Genomic DNA, 26017 nt, shown 5'->3' with positions numbered 1-26017 from the left:
CTGCCCTGGACTATCGATCTCTGCTTGCCCTTGACCTGTCGCTTGCCTGCCCCTGTTTTATAAATGAACGTCTGTTATTCGAACTGTCTGCATCTGGGCCTTACCCTGACGTCTGAAACATAGGTACAGTACATGAAATTCACAATTGTTTAGATGATATATATATATATATATATATATATATATATATATATATATATATATGAACTTTTATACAACGGGTGGTTTTAATACTTAATGCTGATTGGTTGAAAGCGCATTCCAGCTGTTGTCTATTCCACAAGTTACCACAGGTGAAATCTAGGACGTTAAAAAGCCTATTTACTCTGTTCCATCCGACTGCGCAATCCACTGTCTCATCAGCCCAGCCCAGCAATTTATAAACTTCAACAGTGGAGATTTGTGTAAACCTTACTGTCTCTCTGACATTTGCAACATTGTTTCAATATTCAAATTCGATCTCCAACTGTCCCATAGTAATGAACGTGTAGGGGTTGGGAGTAGGGACGAGAGAGAGAGGCAGGCAGCGTTTCTCAGCCAGTCTAAATCATGAATCAGCTGGCATAATTTTAATGGATATTCAGTTGAAGTCGGAGGTTTACATACACTTAGGTTGCAGTCATTAAAACTTGTTTTTCAACCACTCCACAAATTTCTTGTTAAACCTCTTGAGACTAGGATGCAGTATTTTGATGTTTGGATGAAAAACGTACCCAAATGAAACTGCCTATTTCTCAGGCCCAGAAGCTAGAATATGCATATAATTGGCATATTAGGATAGAAAACACTCTAAGGTTTCCAAAACTGTCAAAATATCCTCTGTGACTATAACAGAACTGATGTTGCAGGCGAAAACCTGAGGAAAATACAACCAGGAAGTGCTGTTTTTCTGAAACCTACCTGTTCCACTGCATGCCTTCCCTCCATTTAAAGGGATACCAACCAGATTCCTTTCCCCATGGCTTCCACATGGTGTGAACAGCCTTTAGACATAGTTTCAGGCTTTTATTCTGAAAAATGAGCGAGAATGATCACATCGCGTCAGTGGATAGCTGTGTCCCCCCAGAGTTCTGCATGCTGAAATCAGCAGCTTGGAGCGGACCTTTTCTCTCTCTTTCCTATTGAAATAGCTACCGTCCGGTTGAAATATTATCGATTATTTATTGTAAAAACAACCTGAGAATTGATTATAAAAAACGTTTGACATGTTTCTACAAACTTTACGGATACTATTTGGAATTTTCATCTGCCTGTCTTGATTTGCACGAGCCTGTGGATTACTCAACAAAACGCGCCAACCAAAAGGTTTTTGGATATAAAAATAATCTTTATGAATCTGTATCACAATTCCAGTGGGTCAGAAGTGTACATACACTAAGTTGACTGTGCCTTTAACTTCTTGACGCTACCCATCGCTGTCGCGGGATCATTTTCGTCAGCAACCGCTGAATAGCGTAGCACAGTCAAATAATATTACTAAAAAATATTCATATTCATGAAATCACAAGTGCAATATTGCAAAACACATCTTAGCCTTTTGTTAATCCACCTGTCGTCTCATATTTGGAAATGATGCTTTACAGCGAAAGCAATCCAAGCGTTTGTGTAAGTTTATCGATAGCCTAACATAGCATTATGTACACTTAGCATCAGGAAGCTTGGCCAAATACATTAAAACTCAGTTTTTCACAATTCCTGACATTTAATCCTAGTAAGAATGACCTGTTTTAGGTCAGTTAGGATCACACTTTATTTTAAGAATGTGAAATGTCAGAATAACAGTAGACAGAATGATTTCAGCTTTTATTTATTTAATCACATTCCCAGTCAGACAGAAGTTTACATACACTCAATTAGTATTTGGTAGCATTGCCTTCAAATTGTTTAACTTGGGTCAAACTTTTCGGGTAGCCTTCCGCAAGATTCCCACAATAAGTTGGGTGAATTTTGGCCCATTCCTCCTGACAGAGCTGGTGTAACTGAGTCAGGTTTGTAGGCCTCCTTGCTCGCACATGCTTTTTCAGTTCTGTCCACATTTTCTATCGGGTTGGGCTTTGTGATGGCCACTTCAATACCTTGACTTTGTTGTCCTTAAGCCATTTTGCCACAACTTTGGAAGTTTGCTTGGGGTCTATGTCCATTTGGAAGACCCATTTGCAACCAAGCTTTAACTTCCTGACTGATGTCTTGAGATGTTGCTTCAATATATCCACATAATTTGCTTCATGATGCCATCTATTTTGTGAGGTGCACCAGTCCCTCCTGCAGCAAAGCACCCCCACAACGTGATGCTGCCACCCATGTGCTTCACAGTTGGGATGGTGTTCTTCTGCTTGCAAGCCTCCTCCTTTTTCCTCCAAACATAACGATGGTCATTATGGCCAAACAGTTCTACTTTTGTTTCATCACACCAGAGGACATTTCTCTAAATAGTATGATCTTTGTCCCCATGTGCAGTTGCAAACCGTAGTCTGGCTTTTTTATGGCGGTTTTGGAGCAGTGGCTTCTTCCTTGCTGAGCGGCCTTTCAGGCTTTGTCGATATAGGACTCGTTTTACTGTGGGTATAGATACTTTTGTATCTGATTCCTTCAGAATCTTCACAAGGTCCTTTGCTGTTGTTCTGGGAGTGATTTTCACTTTTCGCACCAAAGTACGTTCATCTCTAGGAGACAGAACGCGTCTCCTTCCTGAGCGGTATGATGGCTGCATGGTCCCATGGTGTTTATACTTGCGTACTATTTTTGTACAGATGAACGTGGTACCTTCAGGCATTTGGAAATTGCTCCCAAGGATGACCAGAGGTCTACAATTCTTTTTCTGGCTGATTTCTTGTGGAAGTCTACAATTTTTTTCTGAGGTCTTGGCTGATTTCTTTTGATTTTCCCATGATGTCAAGCAAAGAGGCACTGAGTTTGAAGGTAGGCCTTCAAATACATCCATAGGTACACCTCCAATTGACTCAAATGATGTCAATTAGCCTATCAGAAGCTTCTAAAGCCATGACATAATTTTCTGGAATTTTCCAAGCTGTTTAAAGGCACAGTCAACTTAGTGTATGTACACTTCTGACCAACTAGAATTGTGATACAGTGAATTATAAGTGAAATAATCTGTCTGTAAACAATTGATGCAAAAATGACTTGTGTCATGCACAAAGTAATGTCCTAACCGACTTGCCAAAACTATAGTTTCTTAACAAGAAATTTGTGGAGTGGTTGAAAATGAGTTTTAATGGCTACAACCTAAGTGTATGTAAACTTCCAACTTCAACTCTATTTCAATCATTTTTTGATATACAAAAAGCTCCATTGTTAGATTGTTTTAACTACTCCTATAGAAATGGTATTCTGTCAGGTACTCAGCAGGAAGGTCTGATTTGTCTGTTATTAAAACAAGACCCAGTTGGCAAATATAAAGACCCAGTCTATCTAAAAAACTGGAGCCCCTTACACTTCAATGTCTTGATGCAAAAATACTAGCAAAATGCATAGCACTCAGAATTAAAAGGGTTTCACCAGGTATTGTTCAGCCTGATCAGACAGGTTTTTTACATGGACGATACATTGGAGATAATACTAGAAATAATAGAACATCATGATACATATGAGAAGCCAGGAATTGTATTTATAGCAGATTTTGAAATGGCATTTGATAAAGACTGGATTTTATTTATAAATGCTTGGATTGTTTTCAATTTTGGCAATTCTCTTATAAAATGGGTAAAAATAATGTATAGCAACCCCAGGTGTAAAATAGTAAATAACGGCTACTTCTCAGAGAGTTTTGAATCGTCAAGAGGAGTTAAACAAGGGTGTCCAATGTCACCAAATATATTTGTTATGGCCTTTGGAATGCTAGCTATTGAAATCATATCCAATAACAACATTAGAGGATTAGAAATCCAAGGCTTAAAAACAAAGGTGTCCATGTATGCCGATGACTCAAGTTTTATATTAAGTCCGCAAGCTAGATCCCTGCAATATCTCATTGAAGATCTAGATAACTTTTCTGTACTCTCTGGACTAAAACCTACTTATGATAAGTGTACAATATTACGTATTGGATCCTTAAAAAATACGTTTACATTACCCTGCAGTTTACCTATAAAATGGGCTGATGGTGAAGTAGACATACTCGGTATTCATATCACAAAAGATATAAATACGCTCTCCACAATGAATTTCAATAGAAAACTTGTAAAAATAGACAAGATCCTGCAACCATGGAGAGGTAAATACCTGTCTATTTATGGAAAAATTGCCCTGATTAACTCCTTAGTCATATCTCACTTTACTCACTTATTGCGCTGCCTACTCCTGATGATGAATTTTTACAAATCATATGAGCAAAAAAAGATTCTGCTTTATCTGGGACGCTAAACTAGACAAAATAAAACGTGCCTATCTATATAATGAATATGAATTGGGTGGGTTGAGATTATTGAATATAAAAGCACTAAACCTCTCTCTAAAAGCTTCACTCATTCAAATGTTTTATTTGAACCCTATATGGTTCTCAAGTAGATTACTAAGAAAAGCTCATCCATTGTTTAAAAATGGCCTTTTTGCCTTTGTGCAGATTGCCATGTCTCTTTTTCGATGAATGGAAAATTATACTTTTTCCAAGCATCTCTTTTTTTCAAATAAGCATTGCAGATCTGGTAACAATTTAAATTTCATCCCCCTGAAAAGAGAACAAATATTATGGCTGAACTCAAATGTGCTGGTTGATAAAATACCTGTATTTATGGGAAAGATGTTTGAAAAGGGTATTTTGTTCTTAAATTATATTGTAAATTGGAATGGTAGAGTTATGTCCTTCAAGGAGTTATCAGAATTGTACGGAAAGGTCTGCTCAATCCAAGAGTACAACCAATTGATTACAGCATTGCCCCAAAAATGGAGGAGGCAGGTGGCAGCGGGAGGAGGTAGGGAACTTGTCTGACTGCCCAATATAAAGGATCAAAACTGGCGGAGGAATAAAAATAGCATAAATAGGAAAATATACCAGTTTCATTTGAGGACCAGGATGTTGACAACTGTGCCATACAGATTCCAAAATTGTTGGGCATAGATCTTTTATGTACCGATTCCATGGTACAGGGTGTATGAGTTGATACAGTATATAAACAACACAAGATTCAAGACTTTGTGCTTTTCAGCTAAAATTATTATATAGAATTCTTACCACCAACAAAATGTTGAATATTTGGGGCATAAAATCATCAAAGCTCTGCAGATTTTGTTGTGAGGATACAGAATCAATAGACCATTTATTTTGATATTGCCCTTAACTGTGCCTGTTTCTGGTCTCAGGTTCAGGAATGGCTGAAAATGCATAGCATTGATCTAAAATCGACCCTAGAAATAGTACTGTTCGGAGATCTGGAGAGACCGGGACAGTCAATTACTAATATACTAATACTCTTAGTAAAATATTTATCTTCAACTCGCAATCTGTGGATTCTATTCGATTAGATAGATTGAAATTGTACATTAAACATCACAGCATAGTTGAAAGATGGGCTGAGGGTTGGTATGTGGAATTGGAGAGTGGAGTTGCTGTGTGGGAGATAGAATGATGGTCAAAGATAAAAGTAAAAACCTTTTTTTTTTTTTTTGAAAGTCATAAAACATAATAAAAAAGTACATTTGAATGACACTAAGTGGCCGTGTTTATACAACAAATGACGGTTTGCCTGATACTGTGCAGGTGTTTATACGCATGCATATACACACACTCTCATTCAAATAAACCCATACAAGAACACACACATACATGTAATAGTGCCAGACATGCACACAAACATATACAGTTGGCATTGCTGTTATGATTTGAGTTGTCCTTGATGTCCATTGTTTTAAATGTATTATTATAATTTGTTTTATTTTGTTGTTTGCTGTTTTCTTCTGCCTTTTCCTTTTCATTCTCTTGGTTGTTGGTGCATTGGGGGGGTTCTTGGGGGTGCAGAATGGAATGAATTGTATTTTTTATTTTGAGAAACAGACACCTCACAAGTCCTCAACTGGCAGCTTCATTAAGTAGTTACCCGCAAAACACTAGTCTCAACGGCAACAGTGAAGAGGCGACTCCGGGATGCTGGCCTTCTAGGCAGAGGTCCTCCGTCCAGTGTCTGTGTTTGCCCATCTTTGTCCATCTTATTATTTTCTTGTTATTGGCCAGTCTGAGATATGGCTTTTTCTTTAATACTCTGCCTAGAAGGCCAGCATCCCGGAGTCGCCTCTTCACTGTTGAAATTGAGACTGGTGTTTTGCGGGTACTATTTAGTGAAGCTGCCAGTTGAGGACCTGTGAGACATCTGTTACTCAAACTGGACACTCTAATGTACTTATCCTCTTGCTCAGTTGTGCACAGGGGCCTCCCACTACTATTTATATTCTGGTTAGAGCCAGTTTGCGCTGTTCTGTGAAGGGAGTAGTACACAGCATTCAGTTTCTTGGCAATTGCTCGCATGGATTAACCTTTCCTCAGAACAAGAATTTAGAGTTTCAGAAGAAAATGCTTTGTTTCTAGCCATTTTGAGCCTGTAATCAAACCCACAAATGCTGATGCTCCAGATACTCAACTAGTCTAAAGAAGGCCAGTTATATTGCTTCTTTAAAATCAGAACAACAGTTTTCAGCTGTGCTAACATAATTGCAAAATGGTTTTCTAATGATCAATTAGCCTTTTAAAATGATAAACTTGGATTAGCTAACACAATGTGCCATTGGAACACTGGAGTGACTGTTGCTGATAATGGGCCTCTGTACGCCTATGTAGATATTCCATTAGAAAATCTGCCGTTTCCAGCTACAATAGTCATTTACAACATTAACACTGTCTACACTGTATTTCTGATCAATTTGATGTTATTCTAAATGGACATTTATAAGTGATTCCAAACTTTTGAACGGTAGTGTAAATAGTAAAGTACAGATACCCCAAAAAACTACTTAAGAACTACTTTAAAGTATTTATACTTAAGTTCTTTACACCACTGCTGATGATACGATAGTCTCGCCCGCGCTAGTAAGCATAGGAGAGTGTATTGGGGAATACACTCACCTCGCTGCCGTGTTGGAGAGGATAGGCTGGGGTTTACAGGCAGCCTTAAAAGAGATTATGTGGAGATTATGTGATTCTTATCTGGAGCTTGTAACTGCACAGCCATTCTCCTGTTTGTCAGCAAGATGTTGTCCCTGCCTTCCTGTCTTACACCTCTCTCTCTCAGTGCATGCTGGGAGTGTTTGGTAGTTGAGAGGCTGTGTATAGTTGACAGGAGGTTATCTTGAATTTCTTTCTTGGTGTTTTCTTTAAAACAAATTATATGGTGGAGGGTTAAACACACTGTTAATTTAGCGGTGCCCGCTGTTCTTATTTTTAAGTTAGGGAGGAAGTGAACAGAGTGTTAGTTTCCTGGGGTTTGGAAGGTGTAGTGTGCACGATGGCTTTGCAGCCTAGGGCGGAGGAGACGCTGTCGTTACGGCATGGATTCAGATGTGTTCCTGAGAATGGAATTAAGGTGGAAGAGGTTCTGCTCGCCGTCGGCGAACAGGTAGGAGGTGAATTTACACATTCTGCATCTAGAATGAACAATGCAGTGATTGTGTTCATAAAAAGAATGAATTTGGTGGGTAGGTTGATTGCTAGCGGAATATTTGTAAAGAATGTGTTGGTGCTGATTTCTCCAGTCGAGTCCTTCGATTAGAGTGGTAATCGCTAATTTGCCTCCGTTTATTACGGCTGATCAAATCCGGAAAGAACTAAGTCGGTTTGGTAAGTTTGCAAGCGTGGTTTGTGTACTGTCGGCAGGTTTTCAGGCAGATGCCGTTAAGCATGTTTCATTCCGGAATCAAGTATTCATGTTTCTGAATAACAATGTCTAAGGTGCTTTGAGTGTGGGGATTTGGGGCATAAGAGCTTTCATGCCCACATAAAGGCTGTAGACAATGTGAGGGTACAAGCTCTAGTGAGGTCAAGGGGGGGTCATGCAGGGGGCCATGAGATGTAGGCAGCAGAGGCTGGGCCTAGTCATGCTATGGATGGTAGTGTAGATGAGGCTAGGCCTAGTCAGGCTAGATATGGTGGGGCAGCTGAGGCTGGGCCTAGTCATGCTACAGATGGTGGTGTAGATGAGGCTGGGTCTAGTCATGTCATGGATGGTGGTGTAAATGAGGATGGTCTAGTCAGGATATGCAAGTTGATGAGGACAGTATAGTAGGGAATTGTAAGCCGACTGGGGTGGGGGGGTGGAGGAGGGTGTCAAGCGGAAGAGAAAAAAGGGGGAGAAGAAAAGAGGTGGGAGGGGAGAGGCTGGTGTGGTCAAAGGCACCAAGGAACCTTTGCCTGGTGTTCGGGGGGAGGCCCCAACTAGAGAGAAAGGGCAGGTTCAGGATGGAGATGAGGAGGAGGAAGGTGAGTCTGAGGAAGAGGATGATGAGGCCTTTTTTTCCCAGACTCCTCCTCAATGGGTCCAGAGCTGACAGCCACTCAAGCAGAGTGGTCAAAGTACACGGTGAGGGAACTGTCAAGGTTCCTGAATGAGACTAAGGGGAAAAAATATAATCTTGAGGCTTTTTTTGTGATCTGGGAAAGTTTGTAAGATTAGTACAACACGCTATGAAAAATGAGGGGCATAGTGTCCTCTCACCCAGGAAACGGTTTAGGTTGAGGAAGTGGGTCACAACCGTGCAAAAAGGTCTACCTTCAGACGCTGTTTAGATTCATTGTTTTTTTCTGACACGGGGGCTTTTTGAGCTTTGTTATTGTTCTCTTTCTTTGCTGGCTTTTCTCTCACTTCTGATGGAGACTCTTCTCGTAGGCTCACTTAATATAAATGGCGCCAGAGATGTAGGAAAGAGAAGTATGTTTGGTGAACATGTAAAATTAAAATAAGTACAGGTGTTGTTTCTGCAGGAGACGCATCGTGATGTTGTGAATGAAGTCGATTGGGGACTCTGGTGGAAAGGGGCAAGTGTGTTGAGCCATGGGACAAATTTTTGTGCAGGGGTTGCAGTCCTTTTTGTACCGGATCTGTCTGTAAAAATGTGCTCCTCAAAAGAGGTGTGTAGGGGTAGATTGCTTGTAGTAGAAGCAGAAATGAACAATATGGGCTTTGTCTTTATAAATGTGTATGCGCCTAACAGGGAGAGAGAGAGGGGGCTTCTATTTGGGTGTCTTACACAGAAACTCTGAGGTAGCGCATGAGGAGACGCTGGTGGTCGGCAGGGACTGGAACTGTACAATGGATTTTGCGAAAGACAGAAATGGGGAGGAGCCTCATTCAGGCTCAGTGGAGGTGTTAAGGGACATCATTAAATCAGTTCGACCTAGTGGATGTTTGGAGAACGAGACATCCTGACACAAGACAGTATACATGGGTGAAGGTCTTTGGGGCTAAGGTGAGTGCAGCCCGACTTGATCGATTTTACATGTCCAGAAATCAGAGCAATAGGCTGTTGGGCGCTACCATTCTCACCTGTAGGTTTTTCGGATCACCAAATAGCCATGGCTCGACTGTCTATTCCACCAGGGCCTCGGCAGACATCCTATTGGAAGTTTAATGTAAAGCTCTTACAAGATGCCACTTTTTGCTCAGGTTTCCAGACTATTTGGGAAAGATCCGGGCAGCAAAGAGAGGAGTATGAGTCTCTAAGTCAATGGTGGGATGTGGGGAAAGTCCAAATGCGTCTTTTTTGTCAACAGTATACAGCTCTCTCATCCTCAGAGGCTAGGATAATATTGGGGGAACTCGAGTGAAGTATTATATCCAAGATGGCGTAGCAGTGAAGACGTGTTTGTTTTGTCCTCTCGTGTACTTTTGTATTTTTTCGTATTTTTGTATATATATTTCAATTTATTTTCAATCTCTTCTCAATTTTTTTATTCGATTATACCTTCCGGTAACCTGCCTCACCCAATGTGATACGGAATCGCTATTATTTTCAATTTTAGAACACATTCAAGAATCTCCAGAAGGTAACAAACTAATTAGCTACAAGCTATTTAGTCATTGTTAGCCACTGCTAGCGGCTTCTACCTTCTGCACAGATAACAGCCCTGTTTTTAGCCTGGATAATACTCGCCTGTCTACAAATATCGCTTGTCTACCAATATCGGACTGTCTCTCCACAACAATGCCGTAATCCCTGGACCACTACTTGGTCACGATGGCAACACCCATCCGTAGCATGCGCTCCAGCAGGTGTATCTCACTGATCATCCCTAAAGCCAACACCTCATTTGGCCGCCTTTCGTTCCAGTTCTCTGCTGCCTGTGACTGGAACGAATTGCAAAAATCGCTGAAGTTGGAGACTTTTATCTCCCTCACCAAATTCAAACATCTGCTATCTGAGCAGCTAACCGATCGCTGCAGCTGTACATAGTCTATTGGTAAATAGCCCACCCATTTTCACCTACCTCATCCCCATACTGTTTTTATTTATTTACTTTTCTGCTCTTTTGCACACCAATATCTCTACCTGTACATAATCATCTGATCATTTATCACTCCAGTGTTAATCTGCATAATTGTAATTATTCGCCTACCTTCTCATGCCTTTTGCACACAATGTCTATAGACTCCCCTTTTTTCTACTGTGTTATTGACTTGTTAATTGTTTACTCCATGTGTAACTCTGTGTTGTCTGTTCACACTGCTATGCTTTATCTTGGCCAGGTCGCAGTTGCAAATGAGAACTTGTTCTCAACTAGCCTACCTGGTTAAATAAAGGTGAAATAAAAACAATTAAAAAAAAACTTCTGATCTTCACAGCTAGCTTGCAGCTAGCTAGCTCACAGCTAGCTTTCACTCACCGTGGCACCTAGTACCGAAGCTATTCCCTGAAGCCCACCTCCCGGCCTACTCAGCTGTTCACCCGAACCCCACTCATACACGGCTAGAGCCCAAAACTCCACTGGATCCTTGCTGTAAACTCTGGACCTTGGCACCGGATCACCGCTGCTATCGATTGGATATAGTGGCTAATGCCACTGCCACGAAGCTAGCACCAGTTAGCCGTGAGCCAGGCACATCTCCCGGCTAGCAAACTAAATTCCACAATACCTCTTTCGCCATGTGGCTTAGATTCTCTGTCGACACGGCGCCCCGCCGCACCACCACAACTGGTCTGCCGATGAATACTCCATCCGCTGTGCCTTCATCCGGCCTCCGTCAGAGCAGATGCTACTAACTTTAAACGCTGTGTCGCTAGCGTAGTGGGGCTCCCCTGTTCCATCTACTGCTGCCCCCTGGACACTATGATCACTTGGCTACATAGCTGATGCCTGCTGGACTGTCCATTAATCACGGTACTCCATTCTGTTAATTTATGTTTTATCTGTCGGCCCCAGCCGCGAACTCAGGCTCTGTGTGTAGTTAATCCGACCCTCTCTGCCTAGACATCGCCATTTTACCTGCGGTTGTTGTGTTAGCTGATTAGCTGTTGTTGTCTCTCCTGTTGTTTTAGCTAGCTCTCCCAATCAACACCTGTGATTACTGTATGCCTCGCTGTATGTCTCTCTCAAATGTCAATATGCCTTTATACTGTTGTTAGTTATCATTGTTTTAGTTTACAATGGACCGCCTAGTTCCACTCTTCATACCTCTGATACCTCCTTTGTCCCACCTCCCACACATGCGGTGACCTCACCCATTACAACCAGCATGTTCAGAGATACAACCTCTCTTATCATCACCCAGTGCCTGGGCTTACCTCCGCTGTACCCGCACCCCACCATACCCCTGTCTGCGCATTATGCCCTAAATATATTCTACCACGCCCAGAAATCTGCTCCTTTTATTCTTTGTCCCCAACGCTCTAGGCGACCAGTTTTGATAGCCTTTAGCCGCACCATCATTCTACTCCTCCTCTGTCCGCGGGTGATGTGGAGGTAAACCCAGGCCCTGCATGTCCCCAGGCACCCTCATTTGTTGACTTCTGTGATCGAAAAAGCCTTGGTTTCATGCATGTCAACATCAGAAGCCTCCTCCCTAAGTTTGTTTTACTCACTGCTTTAGCAGACTCTGCCAACCCTGATGTCATTGCTGTGTCTGAATCCTGGCTTAGGAAGGCCACCATAAATTCTGAGATTTCCATAATCAACTATAACATTTTCCGTCAAGATAGGACTGCCAAAGGGGGAGGAGTTGCAGTCTACTGCAGATATAGCCTGCAAAGTAATGTCATACTTTCCAGGTCCATACACAAACAGTTCGAACTTCTAATTTAAAAAATGAATCTCTCCAGAAATAAGTCTCTCACTGTTGCCGCCTGCTACTGACCCCCCTCAGCTCCCAGCTGTGCCATGGACACCATTTGTGAATTGATCGCCCCCCATCTAGCTTCAGAATTTGTTCTGTTAGGTGACCTAAACTGGGAAATGCTTAACACCCCGGCAGTCCTACAATCTAAGCTAGATGCCCTCAATCTCACACAAATCATCAAGGAACCCACCAGGTACAACCCTAAATCTGTAAACAAGGGCACCCTCATAGACGTTATCCTGACCAACTGGCCCTCCAAATACACCTCCGCTGTCTTCAATCAGGATCTCAGCGATCACTGCCTCATTGCCTGTATCCGCTACGGGTCCGCAGTCAAACGACCACCCCTAATCACTGTCAAACGCTCCCTAAAACACTTCTGCGAGCAGGCCTTTCTAATCGACCTGGCCCGGGTATCCTGGAAGGATATTGACCTCATCCCGTCAGTTGAGGATGCCTGGTCATTCTTTAAAAGTAACTTCCTCACCATCTTAGATAAGCATGCTCCGTTCAAAAAATGCAGAACTAAGAACAGATATAGCCCCTGATTCACTCCAGACCTGACTGCCCTTGACCAGCACCCTGTAGCTCTAACTCCAACAAGTTCTGAGACACTGTAAAGTCCATGGAGAACATGAGCACCTCCTCCCAGCTGCCCACTGCACTGAGGCTAGGTAACACGGTCACCACCTATAAATCCATGATAATCGAAAACTTTAACAAGCATTTCTCAACGGCTGGCCATGCCTTCCTCCTGGCTACTCCAACCTCGGCCAACAGCTCCACCCCCCCGCAGTAACTTGCCCAAGCCTCCCCAGCTTCTCCTTTACCCAAATCCAGATAGCAGATGTTCTGAAAGAGCTGCAAAACCTGGACCCGTACAAATCATCTGGGCTTGACAATCTGGACCCTCTATCCGCTGCCATTGTCGCAACCCCTATTACCAGCCTGTTCAACCTCTCTTTCATATCGTCTGAGATCCCCAAGGACTGGAAAGCTGCCGCGGTCATCCCCCTCTTCAAAGTGGGAGACACCCTGAACCATAACTGTTACAGACCTATATCCATCCTGCCCATCTAAGGTCTTCGAAAGCCAAGTCAACAAACAGATCACTGACCATCTCGAATCCCACCGTACCTTCTCCGCTGTGCAATCTGGTTTCCGAGCCGGTCACGGGTGCACCTCAGCCACGCTCAAGGTACTAAACGATATCATAACCGCCATCGATAAAAGACAGTACTGTGCAGCCGTCTTCATCGACCTGGCCAAGGCTTTCGACCCTGTCAATTACCATATTCTTATTGGCAGACTCAGTAGCCTCGGTTTTTCTAATGACTGCCTTGCCTGGTTCTCCAACTACTTTGCAGACAGAGTTCAGTGTGTCAAATTGGAGGGCATGTTGTCCGGTCCTCTGGCAGTCTCTATGGGGGTGCCACAGGGTTCAATTCTCGGGCCGACTCTTTTCTCTGTATATATCAATGATGTTGCTCTTGCTGCGGGCGATTCCCTGATCCACCTCTACGCAGACGACACCATTCTGTATACTTCTGGCCCTTCCTTGGACACTGTGCTATCTAACCTCCAAACAAGCTTCAATGCCATACAACACTCCTTCCGTGGCCTCCAACTGCTCTTAATCGCTAGTAAAACCAAATGCATGCTTTTCAACTGTTCGCTGCCTGCACCCGCACGCCCGACTAGCATCACCACCCTGAATGGTTCCGACCTAGAATATGTGGACATCTATAAGTACCTAGGTGTCTGGCTAGACTGTAAACTCTCCTTCCAGACTCATATCAAACATCTCCAATCCAAAATAAAATCTAGAATCGGCTTTCTATTTCACAACAAAGCGATCCTCGACTTTGACGATGTCATCTACAAAATGGTTTCCAATACTCTACTCAGCAAACTGGATGCAGTTTATCACAGTGCCATCCGCTTTGTTATTAAATCACCTTATACCACCCACCACTGCGACCTGTATGCTCTAGTCGGCTGGCCCTCGCTACATATTCGTCGCCAGACCCACTGGCTCCAGGTCATCTACAAGTCCATGCTAGGTAAAGCTCCGCCTTATCTCAGTTCACTGGTCACGATGGCAACACCCACCCGTAGCACGCGCTCCAGCAGGTGTATCTCACTGATCATCCCTAAAGCCAACACCTAATTTGGCCGCCTTTCCTTCCAGTTCTCTGCTGCCTGTGACTGGAACGAATTGCAAAAACCGTTGAAGTTTGAGACTTTTATCTCCCTCACCAACTTTAAACATCTGCTATCGGAGCAGCTAACCGATCGCTGCAGCCCACCCAATTTACCTACCTCATCCCCATACTGTTTTATTTTGCACACCAGTATCTCTACCTGCACATGACCATCTGATCATTTATCACTCCAGTGTTAATCTGCTAAATTGTAATTATTTGCCTACCTCCTCATGCCTTTTGCACACAATGTATATACTCTTTTTAAAAACATAATTTTTTTTCTACTGTGTTATTGACTTGTTTATTGTTTACTCCATGTGTAACTCTGTGTTGCTGTCTGTTCACACTGCTATGGGATGGTCTCTGCGCGCCTTAGGGTGGAATTTGAGTTCTATAAAATTATAAAAAGTGTGGAGATGTTTCAGGAGATATGGTGTGTTGGGGGGGGGCTGAGGTTTTGGTTGTTGTGATGTGTGGTGTTGTTTTGTATCGTGGGGTATGCAGTACAGGGGATATTTGTTTTCTAAGGGGGGGGGGGGTGAGGTTTTAATGAAATGAGAATGTGGCATTAAAAGTATCTCTCACTCTTCTCCCCCTCTCCCCTTTTATCTCTCTCTCACCACACTATTTGGTTGTCACGCACCCTGAGCTTTAAACACACTGAAGTTTTGTTGGGATGTCTCACTGTCTCTCTCGCTCTCTCTTCTGCTTCTCTCCTCCTCTCCCGCAGATATAAATGTTTTTGTGAGTCATTTTCTGTCCAAGTTGTTCTTTCACAAGCCCTGCGGAGCCTTGTCTGCATCCCAAATGGCACCATATTCCCTATATAGTGCACTGCTTTTCACCAGGGGTCAATGGTCCATGGTCAAAAGTAGTGCACTATATATCGGGAATAAGGTGCCATTTAGGACACAGGCTTGTTTGTTAAGTGTTCATTCATGCAGCCTTTCTCTCATTAATGGTGTAAATAATGTGTTTTTTGTTGAATAATATTACAGCCATTTCAAAGCCAAAAAGATATTCAACTTGGAGCCAACTCAACTGAATAATTGGAGTCAAGTTAATAATAACAACACACTAATAGGCTTTAATGACAAATTAGGCTGTGTGTGTGTGTATGTGCGCATGTGTGTCTGTGTGGCAACTGTTACCCCAGGCCCACACAGGCACCCAACAGCACACGCCCACACTGACACACACAGAAACAAAAAAAATACACACACACACACTGATAAGCACACCAGACCCACAGTCTCTGAGAGACCCTCATTTCTGTCATAGCCTGAATGACACAGTCGATTAAATGAAGAGTGGTCCATTGTGGAAACACTATCTCCATCTCAAATGGCACCCTATTGCCTTTATAGTGCACTACGTTCGTGCCATTTGAGACGCAGCCACTGATGCCCAACCAGCTCTGGGGAGATGGCAGCAGCTGTCATACACTAGGGAGGGACTGTGTGCTTATAGGATCTTAGGTGACCATGAGTATAGTTTTACATTAGGAATGGTGGAGACAGTATTTAGATATAGGCTGCGATTATGGTGACATTTGAGACACCATATAGTATTTATCCCAATGGTTAACAGTAGAGTTGTACATGTTTGGTGGGATACTCATATAGCAGCCTAGAAAATGGGAACACTGCAGGTGTGTCAATGAGTTCAGCATGACACACTTCCTGAGCCCACAAAGTTGTTAGGAGAAGACACAGGAAACCGCGGTGACAGACAGACTCACAGCCACACTCCCTTTAAAAGGTGATAGACCATGTAATCTATACAACCCAAGTCTGGTCATGTGCCCTCACCTGCTATTACAGAGCAGAGGTTTGCTTCCGGCCATAGAGTTGGATAGAGGGCACAACAAATAGAATAACTTATTGAAGTAGAAGATGAAGAGATTGAATCTAGGCCTAAAGCAGTCAATCAGATCAATCGCTAACCGGCGACAACAGATACCCGCTTAGCGGATGTTTTGGCGGGTCGGAGGTGGAACGGCGTTGGAGCCTTCAAATCGGCGAGCAGCTGCTTTTGCGTCAATCAAGCCATACTCGCCCCACTCGTGTTGGGAGTTCAGAATGAGAAATTGTACGCTACAGTGCCTTCAAAAAGTATTCACACCCTGCAGTACAAATTGAGATTAAAATGTATTTTTTTTCAATGATCTACACAAAATACTCTAATGTCAAAGTGGAAGAGATCATATTTTAACGATTAATGAAAAATAAAACACTAATATGCAGTATTTTGATTAGATAAGTATTCAACCCCCTGAGTCAATACATGTTAGAATCATCTTTGCAGCGATTACAGCCGTCTTTCTTGGTAAGTCTCTAAGAGCTTTGCTAACCTGGATTGTACAATATTTGCCCATTACTCTTTTGTAAACTCTTCAAGTTCTGTCAACAAAACTGTCACTTTGCCACTCAGTAACATTCAATGTCATCTTGGTAAGCAACTCCAGCGTATATTTGGTCTTGAGTTTTAGGTTATTGTCCTGCTGAAAGGTGAATTTGTCTCCCAATGTCTGGTGGAAAGCAGACTGAACCAGGTTTTCCTCTGGGACTATGCCTGTGCTTAACTCTATTCCGTTTCTTTTTATCCTAAAGAAAAACTCCATTGTCCTTGTCAATGACGAGCATATCCATAACATGATGCAGCCACCACCATGCTTGAAAATATGAAGAATGGTACTCAGCGATGTGTTGTGTTGGATTTGCCCCAAATATAATGCTTTGTTTTCAGGACAAAAAAAGTATTTTCTTTGAAAAAAAAAAAAGAAAAGTCAATTACTTTTGTGCCTTATTTGCAAACAGGATGCAAACTTTGGAATATTTTTGATTCTGTACCGACATCCTTCTTTTCACTGTTGTTGATCCGTCCTCAGTTATCTCCTATCACAGCCATTAAACGTTTTTACAATCACTATTGGTCTGGTGGTGTATTCACTGAGCAGTTTCCTTCCTCTTTGACAACTGAGTTAGGAAGGACGCCTGTATCTTTGTAGTGACTGGGTGTAATTAATAACTTTACCATGCTCAAAGGGATGTTCTGTATCTGCTATATTTATCTTTACACATCTACCAATAGGTGCCCTTCTTTACGAGTCATCGGAAAAACACCCTGGTCTTTGTGGTTTAATCTGTGTGAAATGCACTACTCTACTGAGGGACCTTACAGTGTGGGGTAAATAGAAGGGGTAATCATTAAAATATATATATGTTAACCACTATTGCACACAGAGTGAGTCCGTGCAACTTATTCTGTGACTTGTTAAACACATTGTTACTCCTGAACGTATTTAGGCTCTTGCCATGACAAAGGGGTTGAATAATTATTGAAACAAGACATTTCAGCTTTACATTTTTTATTAATTTCTAAATTTCTAAAAACAAAATTTGACTTTGACATTGTGGGGTACTGTTCGTAGATCAGTGACACAAAATCTCAATGTAATACGTTTTAAATTCAGGCTGTAACAAAATGTGGAAAAAGTCGAGGGATATTAATACTTCCTGTATATAGAAAACTAACTAATGAGGATTGTTATCATCCTAATTAAGTTGTAGATTAACTTGTAAACAATGCTGCATGGGATTTCTGTTAACACGACTCCGTGCAGCCAATGGCAATGTCCACTTTAGCTATAGTGCCAGGAGCTCCTCCGACATGGCCAAAACAACCGCAATGCGGATGTTGGCTAAAGCGGATCTGATTGAATAGAGCCCGGAAAACGCTGATAGTCCTCAATGGTGCTGCCCATGCGGTCACAAAGTCGCTACTGTAATGTCAAGAGGTGTGCTCCTTATCATAGAGTTGGATAGAGGGCACAATAGATATAATAACCTTGAAGAAGCCATTATAGCAAAGTTGCAAAGATGACCCTTTTATCCAACTCTATGGCTTCTGTTCCACTTTCCTCCCAGCAGCTCTGATTTCCCACGTGTCTTTGAGCTGACAGGTAACAGGTTTAAAAAGACCTGTTCCTCCGCTTCTTAGAGAAACACCAATTACCAGAGTTTGCTGCAGGATGTGTAACATTAAATTAAACATTCTCAATTTCCTCTTTGACGCAAATTCAATGTCTGTGGATGCACCTACGTGTCTATTCTTGCTCTTGAGGATGACACGTGTTGTTTGAATACTCAGTACTGTTATGTTGGCTCTTTCTCACAGGTGTGGGTGTATTATGCCGTTGTCTCATGCCGCAAAGAACCCTGAACTGCTTCCCTTATTGATTTTCCTTCGTGTTTATGGGCTAAAATTCAAGGCAATAACCAGGAGGAACTGAAATGTAAATGTTTGCAGGAAAAATAACATTTGTTTGACTTGATAGGAAATCTGTGTGAAATAACATTTAATTATTGCCCAACTTGTGTCCATTTGTTGTAAATCTAAAGATTGAGAGTCTCCGACAGTAGTTGCGTTCCTTGCCAGCCTATAATGGTATGCTAATTCAATAATCAGTTGATAAATCATAACATACTTTTCATTTGTCCTGTTTTGAAGGCAGCTACTTTGAGAAGTTACTTTGGAATAGCTACCAATCTACGGAAGCATCTGAGTTGCTATATCGACACAAAACACTGACAGAGAAGGACTATCCTTTGATTGGCTACCCTTCCCCTATTGGTCTCTTTATAAAGAAGGACTGTGCCGTTCACAAATGGCACCATATTCCCTATATGGGCTCTGCTCAAAATTAGTCGACTACATTGGGAATATCAAAGCAGAGTTTATTTGTCGCTTGCACAGGATACAACAGGTGTAAACAGCACAGCGAAAGGCTTACTCACACGCTCTTCCTCGACAATGCAGTATTCAATATCAAAAGGTAAGAAAATAGGACATCCAGAATATGATTTCAAAGAGCACGGAATCAATACCAGGTCAAGATATATATAAATAAAAACAAACGAGAGTAAAACCACACGTGAATTTGCGCTATATACAAGGTCAGTACCAATAACATAATGTGCAATGATACAGTGGTAGTAGAGGTAGATATGTAGAAGTAGGCAGGGTTCAAATTGACTAGGCAGCAGGATAAATAATAATAACAATAATAATAATAGTTGTAGCAGCAGAGTATATATAGGGTTAATAACAAATATAGTGATTAGGGTGCCATTTGAGACCCAGCCTACATATCAGTCCTGGCTGCCTTACAGAAGGTGAAGGAGCAAAGACCATTTCTACAGCTTTTCTCTGTTTCCGACTGATATTTGCGGTCTGTAAAGCCGTCCACGGCTGTCTCTCTCTCTCCTTGTTCTCTTTACAGGTTGACGTTTATTGGGAGGAGTCTTGTCCTTGAGGCAGAACTAAAATATTTTTTCTATATGGGCCAGCTCCAAAGTCAAATAAATGGCTATATTGAAACAAAAATGGGCTTTTTGATCTAATTTAAGGTTAGGGTTAGGCAATAAGCTTAGCAGTGTGGTTAAAGTTAGGGTTAGTTTTAAAATCCTGCAGAGCTGCCTCCAAAACAAGATTCATGACGAAAAACGCTAACCTGCGTTCTCTTCTCCCGAGAGACCGAGAGGAAGGCAGGCTAGAGGAGAATCCTGTAAAATCCCCTGGGGCTTCAGGTATCTTTCTCTTTCTCTGCAAGATACTGCCATACAGCCCAGTCCCAAGTCTTATCTCCCCTGTGGCTTCCCTCATACCTCCAATTGATTTTCTCCCTTTTTCATCAGAACCTACTGGTGGCCATTTATATTGAGCTTCTGCAGTGATATATTGGGCTGGATTCTGTGCCTTATTTGCTATACACTACCACAAGAGGGAGGTTATGTTGAATTGTCACTGTTTTTCCCAAAAATGTTCCGTTTCGCAGTCTGTTTTACAATTTTGGAAAGGGGAGAATGTCAGGGATTTTGTCTGCAAACAGCACTGCTGTTGCTATTACAGTATTCTCAGTCTTGTTACGTTTTATTCATATACTCCAGTCTTCCTCTGGTGTTGTCTGTATGCATTTACCTCTCAATGTCTCCCTTCCGCCATGCTGTAGTTGTGCAAGGCCAGAGGAGAGGAGAGGGGAAGGGTTATTCTAGTAGCTCCTGTAAGTGGTACCACTACCTTTCCTTCCCTCCTCTTCTCTCCTGGCTGGTTGAGGCTGGCAGCCATGGCTGTGTCTGAGAGGCCTGTGAGTTTGATCAATGGAGCCCAGAACGGGCAGAGCCAGGGCAGTGGAGCCGATGGAAGAGAGCCCGGAGGCATGGAGCCGATATGGCACACACATTATTCCCATCAGGCCTGGGGTGGGGGGGGTTGTGTGGATGCCAAGGAACATCCATCTTTCTAGTTTCCACATCCCTCTCTAATCAGAGCGCTTACCTTTTCTTGGAGAGCGGAATGAAACATAGAAGAGAAGGCGAGAGCGAGGATATTCTGGCAGAGGAAGAATTACAACCCCATTTGCATTCTAGCCTCGCGGATTCAAAAGCCTCCCCGGCAATATTTGTTCGCCTGACTGTCTATTTCTATTAAAGATTCCATCAACGCGGTAGACTGTGCTCCGGCGGAAGACGAATGGTGCCATCAGTCTTGAAGTGTGCGAAAGCCTCCAACACATCCTCTCCAGGGGTCAAATATAGGTTTGAATTGGATCAATACACTTATTAGACGGATCAATACTAACAACACATGGTGAGCTGGCTAATTTTAACTGCCCTGTTGACATAACTTCACAATGAGGAGAGAATAAACAAACACATGTCAACGCGGCTTTAGTACTCAGGCTTCGATAAGCCCGATAAGACTGTGTTAGCACATCTCTGACGTGTATCATGTCCCGCCTTGCCCTTGTGCACATCATGCATATACCACAGGAGGTTGGTGGCACCTTAATTAGGGAGGACAGGCTTGTGGTAATGGCTGGAGCGGAATCAGTGGAACGGTATCAAATACATCAAAGACATGGTTTCCAGGTGTTTGATTCCATTCCATTTGCTCCGTTCCGGGCATTATTATGAGCCGTTCTCCCCTCAGCAGCCTCCACTGGCCCCTCTTTACAGCCGTGCTCTTTGTGGCTGCTGTTGTTTTTGTCTCTCTGAGCTGAAGTAGCTAGCAAGTCCCAGCCTGTATCCCCAGGATGGCCTCACCTGAGAGTTACAGCCCCACAGTCCAGCCCCACACAGCTGCCTAACAGAGGGTATAGTGGGCCTTTTGTTAAGCTGCTGGAGTGATTGTCAACTTCTGCTTCTCTCTGTCTGTCTGTCTGTCTGTCTCATACTTGTTCTGCTCGCTTGAGTCAACTTGATGTCAGTTCGAAGCATGCTCAACGTCTTCTTTAATTTAACGATGTGAAACTGGAAATATATATTTCTGTGTTTGGGACATCAATTAGCAATGGTGGAAACAGCAGAGCTTTACGTTTCAGTTTAATTAACCGAGTCAACGAGTCATGACTTGAGAAAATCTGTGTCATTCGATCGACAATGCAAATATGGACAGGGCCCATTTCCTGCTGTTTCACAGTGGAGGGAAGCACAGTGATGTGTCAGTATGATCCTGTGTGGCTCAGTTGGTAGAGCATGGCACTGGCAACACCAGGACTGTGGCTTTGATTCTCGCTGGGGAAATGTATAGCTGTAAGTAGCGTTGGATAAAAGCATCTGCTTATTATATTAGATCTTCCTGTTTTAAACAATGCAGTGACTAACCAAAGGTACTTTTACATGTTCCTATCTAACCTGTTCTCGACTGTTTTCCTAAAGCACATAATGTTCATCCGTTAACTAGCGTCTCGAACTGACGGCATTGCTGCTTTCTTATTGACCGTGTTCAGTTTTGTTTGGAGAGTGACGAACTGGCTGCAATTATGGACTCAGCGGGATGTGGCATTCTCTCACAGTTTGTCAACAGATTGGTGAGATTCCAACAAAGGCTGGCTTTGGCTGCTTGACCAGGGAGACTTATCCACTGTGTGTGTGTGTGTGTGTGTGTGTGTGTGTGTGTGTGTGTGTGTGTGTGTGTGTGTGTGTGTGTGTGTGTGTGTGTAAACATTTGGCCTGTTCTGGGAAGAAGAAAAAAAATGGGTTGCAGGGAGGTTCTATGAAAACCTGGTTATTTTCTGTGAGGTTTTATTAACGCTCCCAGAATGGAAATAATAGGTTATTTGTAGGTTTTTAAATAACTTTCTTAAATAAGACTTTTAATCAGGGGTGCAACTTTCACTGGGGACATTCTGAAATTGTATTTTTGTCCCGGCAAGTTTTATAATTGGAATGTGATACAAAATGAGCCATGTGCTTTAGGACCATGTGGACACCTCTGAGCGGTCGGGTAGGCTGTTTTGGAGTGTTTATCCGACTGGATAAAACAATATATGGCACCCCCCACATTTGAAACCAAAGATGCACCCCTGCTTTTAATAACACTGCTAGCTTATTTTTCATTCATTTAAAAAAACAAATTCAAGCACAGATAGGACACATGGAAATTAAATTCCTTAGGCATTAATCATGCAAACTAATTTAGTTTTTATTGTAACATGGTATCAGAACCTATGATCTTCTATTCTCTATCCACTAAATTAGTCCACTGTGCCACCAGGATGGAGCTAGCATGCTATGTTTTTTTTTACACATTCAAAGCTGTTCATTGCAGTCAATTCAAACAGACTTCATTTCAAAGGAAACATGCGCTCATTAAGATCAGGTGTGGCTAATTAGTGGGCGCGGCCAACACGCTCAACAAGATAGATGATAGAGAGTTTTGTTGCTGCAGAGAACGGAATGCATATGTTTTTAAATAAATGTTCTCTGACCGTGACTAAAGTTGTGATTTTTTTTTTATGGAACATTTTCTTCATGTTCTGAGAATGGAATTTAGAGCTTATTGATGTTAATGTGTACAATTACATTTCTTTGAACATTCCCAGAATATTGCCAAGAACAGACATCTCTGAATGTTCTGAGAACATCGCTTAACCTTTTCATGCATGAGTTCCAAATATCTCTAATGGTCACCCCCAGCGTGAATATTCTCTCCATTTACAATGCGATTGTTACGCAACAGTACATTTAATCTGCGCTGCGGATCATTTTCTAAGAACAGTTTGAATTGAGGTGTGTTCCACCTCATTCATTCACATAAAAGTAGTCCTTTTTTACTTTAGTAGACAATATTTTTTTTTTGACATTTCTGACCCGGACAAAATTCCCCAAGCAATTCCCAATTGTTCGTGCAGTTCAAGCCTGCAGACATTTGCGCATCTCCCATCAGAACAGGATCTGCACACGTGTTCACATTTTCTGCCTGTTGCCCGCATCGCAGTAATTGTTGTTTTCGTTACCAATAATAACTTTGGAAATGTGTGCGTTTATATCAAAGTAAGTGCCATATTGCGTTATAATAGTTTCTGTATGTCGTGTTATGTCGTTTCAACTGTAGCACACTATGTATGGAGCATAATACGTTACGCGAGGTAACGTTACTCATTTCATAACCTTTATGGTGTTATATTCAATCGAGCTGATGTAGCTACATTCTCCCATTAGCTCTGTAAACAATGCTAATTGCGTCAGAAAAGTAGTAGCTTGTGTTGTATTTTGAAGCTCCCCTGGCTTTATGACTCCCTAGTGGTGCAGCTGTCTAAGGCACAGCGTCTCGGTGCTAGAGGCGTCACTACAGACACCCTGGTTCAAATCCAGGCTGTGTTTCTCTCAAAGTGCCTTTTTACGTTATAATAGTTTCTGTGTGAACTGTATGTCCAATTACAAAAAAATACCTTTTTCAGTAATCATCTAACCTGTTAGCTGGCGGTGAACTATGTGGCCATTACAGGGAGCAGTGTCGATCAGATGGAAAAATATCTTCTTATACCACTTGGTCATTTTCCGAGTGCATTCCACAAAGCTGTTTATCATGTCTGCCTTATCCACCGACCTCATTTTGAGGTTATAGTCAAGCACACAGTCTGGTTTGTTTCTCTCTCCCGTCAGGTGGTCCACCTTCCCTGTGGCCGACATGGTTGCTGTATGGACAGTGGAGAGGACATGGACGTCTCGTTTGTCATGCCACTATACTGCCAGCTGTTGACCGTTCTCCTTGAACTCCACCTCCCTTCTCTGCATCTTCCTTCATCTGAATGCCGGCATCCCCTTCCTGTTTGACCTGACTGTGCCACAGGCACCTGTGCTGTTGGAGAGCAGATGCTGGAGGAGTGTGGGACTGCTGTAACAACTGTCGACATACAAAGAGTGTCCCTTGCCGAGATGAGGAGCCAGCATGGTCATCACCACGGACCCGGACACCCCAAGCCCCTCATAATGTTGGATGTCAGTGTGTAAACTATAATATCCTGGACAAATCCTGTCTTCACGTCACACATGATAAAGAACTTCACTCCAAACCTGTGCCTTTTGGAGGGAATATATTGACGGAACGCCAGCCTATCTTTCCATAACATCCGGGACTCATCAATGCAAAGGTCCTTGTATGGCACAAAGACCCGACCAAATTCTGTTGTCAGGCTGGTAAGAACATTTCTTATTTTGTACAACGGTCATTTAGGATGGCAGAAGCATTGTTGACGAAATGCAGGCATCGCAGCAGAACTAGGAAATGGTATTGGGAAAAGAGGGTGGCAAAGAAGGAAGTTGCAAACATAGGATCTGTGCTCCTGTATTCTCTTAGGGAGTTCTTCTTTACTATCCCCATGAGAAGGACTGTCACCAGGAAGGTATACATTTCAGTAATTGTGGTTGTCACCCATTTAGCGAGTTTCTCTCTTCTCCTGTAGCTCCAAGGCATAGCGATTGGTCTCCTCTACTATGTCTCCCACCAGCTCCTCTCTCAGAAACAACTTGAAGCACTCTGCCTCAGATGGAAATGGCAAGGGGCGTTGCACTCCAGACTGGGACTCATCAAAGCAAACAGCAGGGCCAGGAGGGGTGAAATGGCTGGCGGCTTTCCAGCTACCACAGAACTCCTGTTCTTCATCCACTGTCGGTCTGCCTCCATCACCACCAGCATCTTCAAAGGGACCTGGGACTTTGTCAGTGGACAAGTGGTTCTCAGATTCAGGGTTCTCAATGGCTACAAGGTTAGGGGGCAGCTCCTCACGGTCAGAATCTCAGACTTGTCAGAATTTTTAAAAATCTCCAGAATTTCCGCATTTGTGATTTGTCTCCGTTTGAAAGACATTGCTAATGCTACAGCTTATCTCACTTGCTACATACATAAATAAACAACACTGAATGGCTCAGAGTGGGAGTGAGAGTTTACGTGATTGACTGCCGGCACGCGCCACTTGTATCAATAAATCACTATCAGAAAATGTTTTCTGTGGTAATTATTGATATATTTACTGTTTTACTCACGTTCTCAAGTTCTAGTGACAAATCATGCATTCTGATTCTTGCATAGATTGTAATGGGCATTTATTATGTGTGTAAAATACTTGTTTGAAGGTTGTACTGATTAAGATGAGCTAAGCTAATTCCAGCTGTGTGTGGAGGCATGTTTGTTGACATGCAATGCATTCTGGGTGTCACGTAATCGTCTGTCGGACTAAAGATGTTATAACAAAAT

The 26017-nt window shown here is 42.5% G+C and overlaps 1 protein-coding gene across 2 annotated transcripts in view; it reads right to left on the bottom strand.

Moving 5' to 3' along the window:
* The window catches only part of plxdc2b (plexin domain containing 2b), a 182303-nt gene that overhangs the window by 122363 nt on the left and 33923 nt on the right, over window positions 1–26017 (bottom strand). The gene's annotated exons all lie outside the window — the stretch shown is intronic.

Source organism: Oncorhynchus nerka, linkage group LG6 (assembly GCF_034236695.1).
Source record: "Oncorhynchus nerka isolate Pitt River linkage group LG6, Oner_Uvic_2.0, whole genome shotgun sequence".
In the NCBI taxonomy this organism is placed as follows: Eukaryota; Metazoa; Chordata; class Actinopteri; order Salmoniformes; family Salmonidae; genus Oncorhynchus; species Oncorhynchus nerka.
Note: the sequence above shows the minus strand (reverse complement) of the source record. Positions and strands in the feature narration are given on the sequence as shown.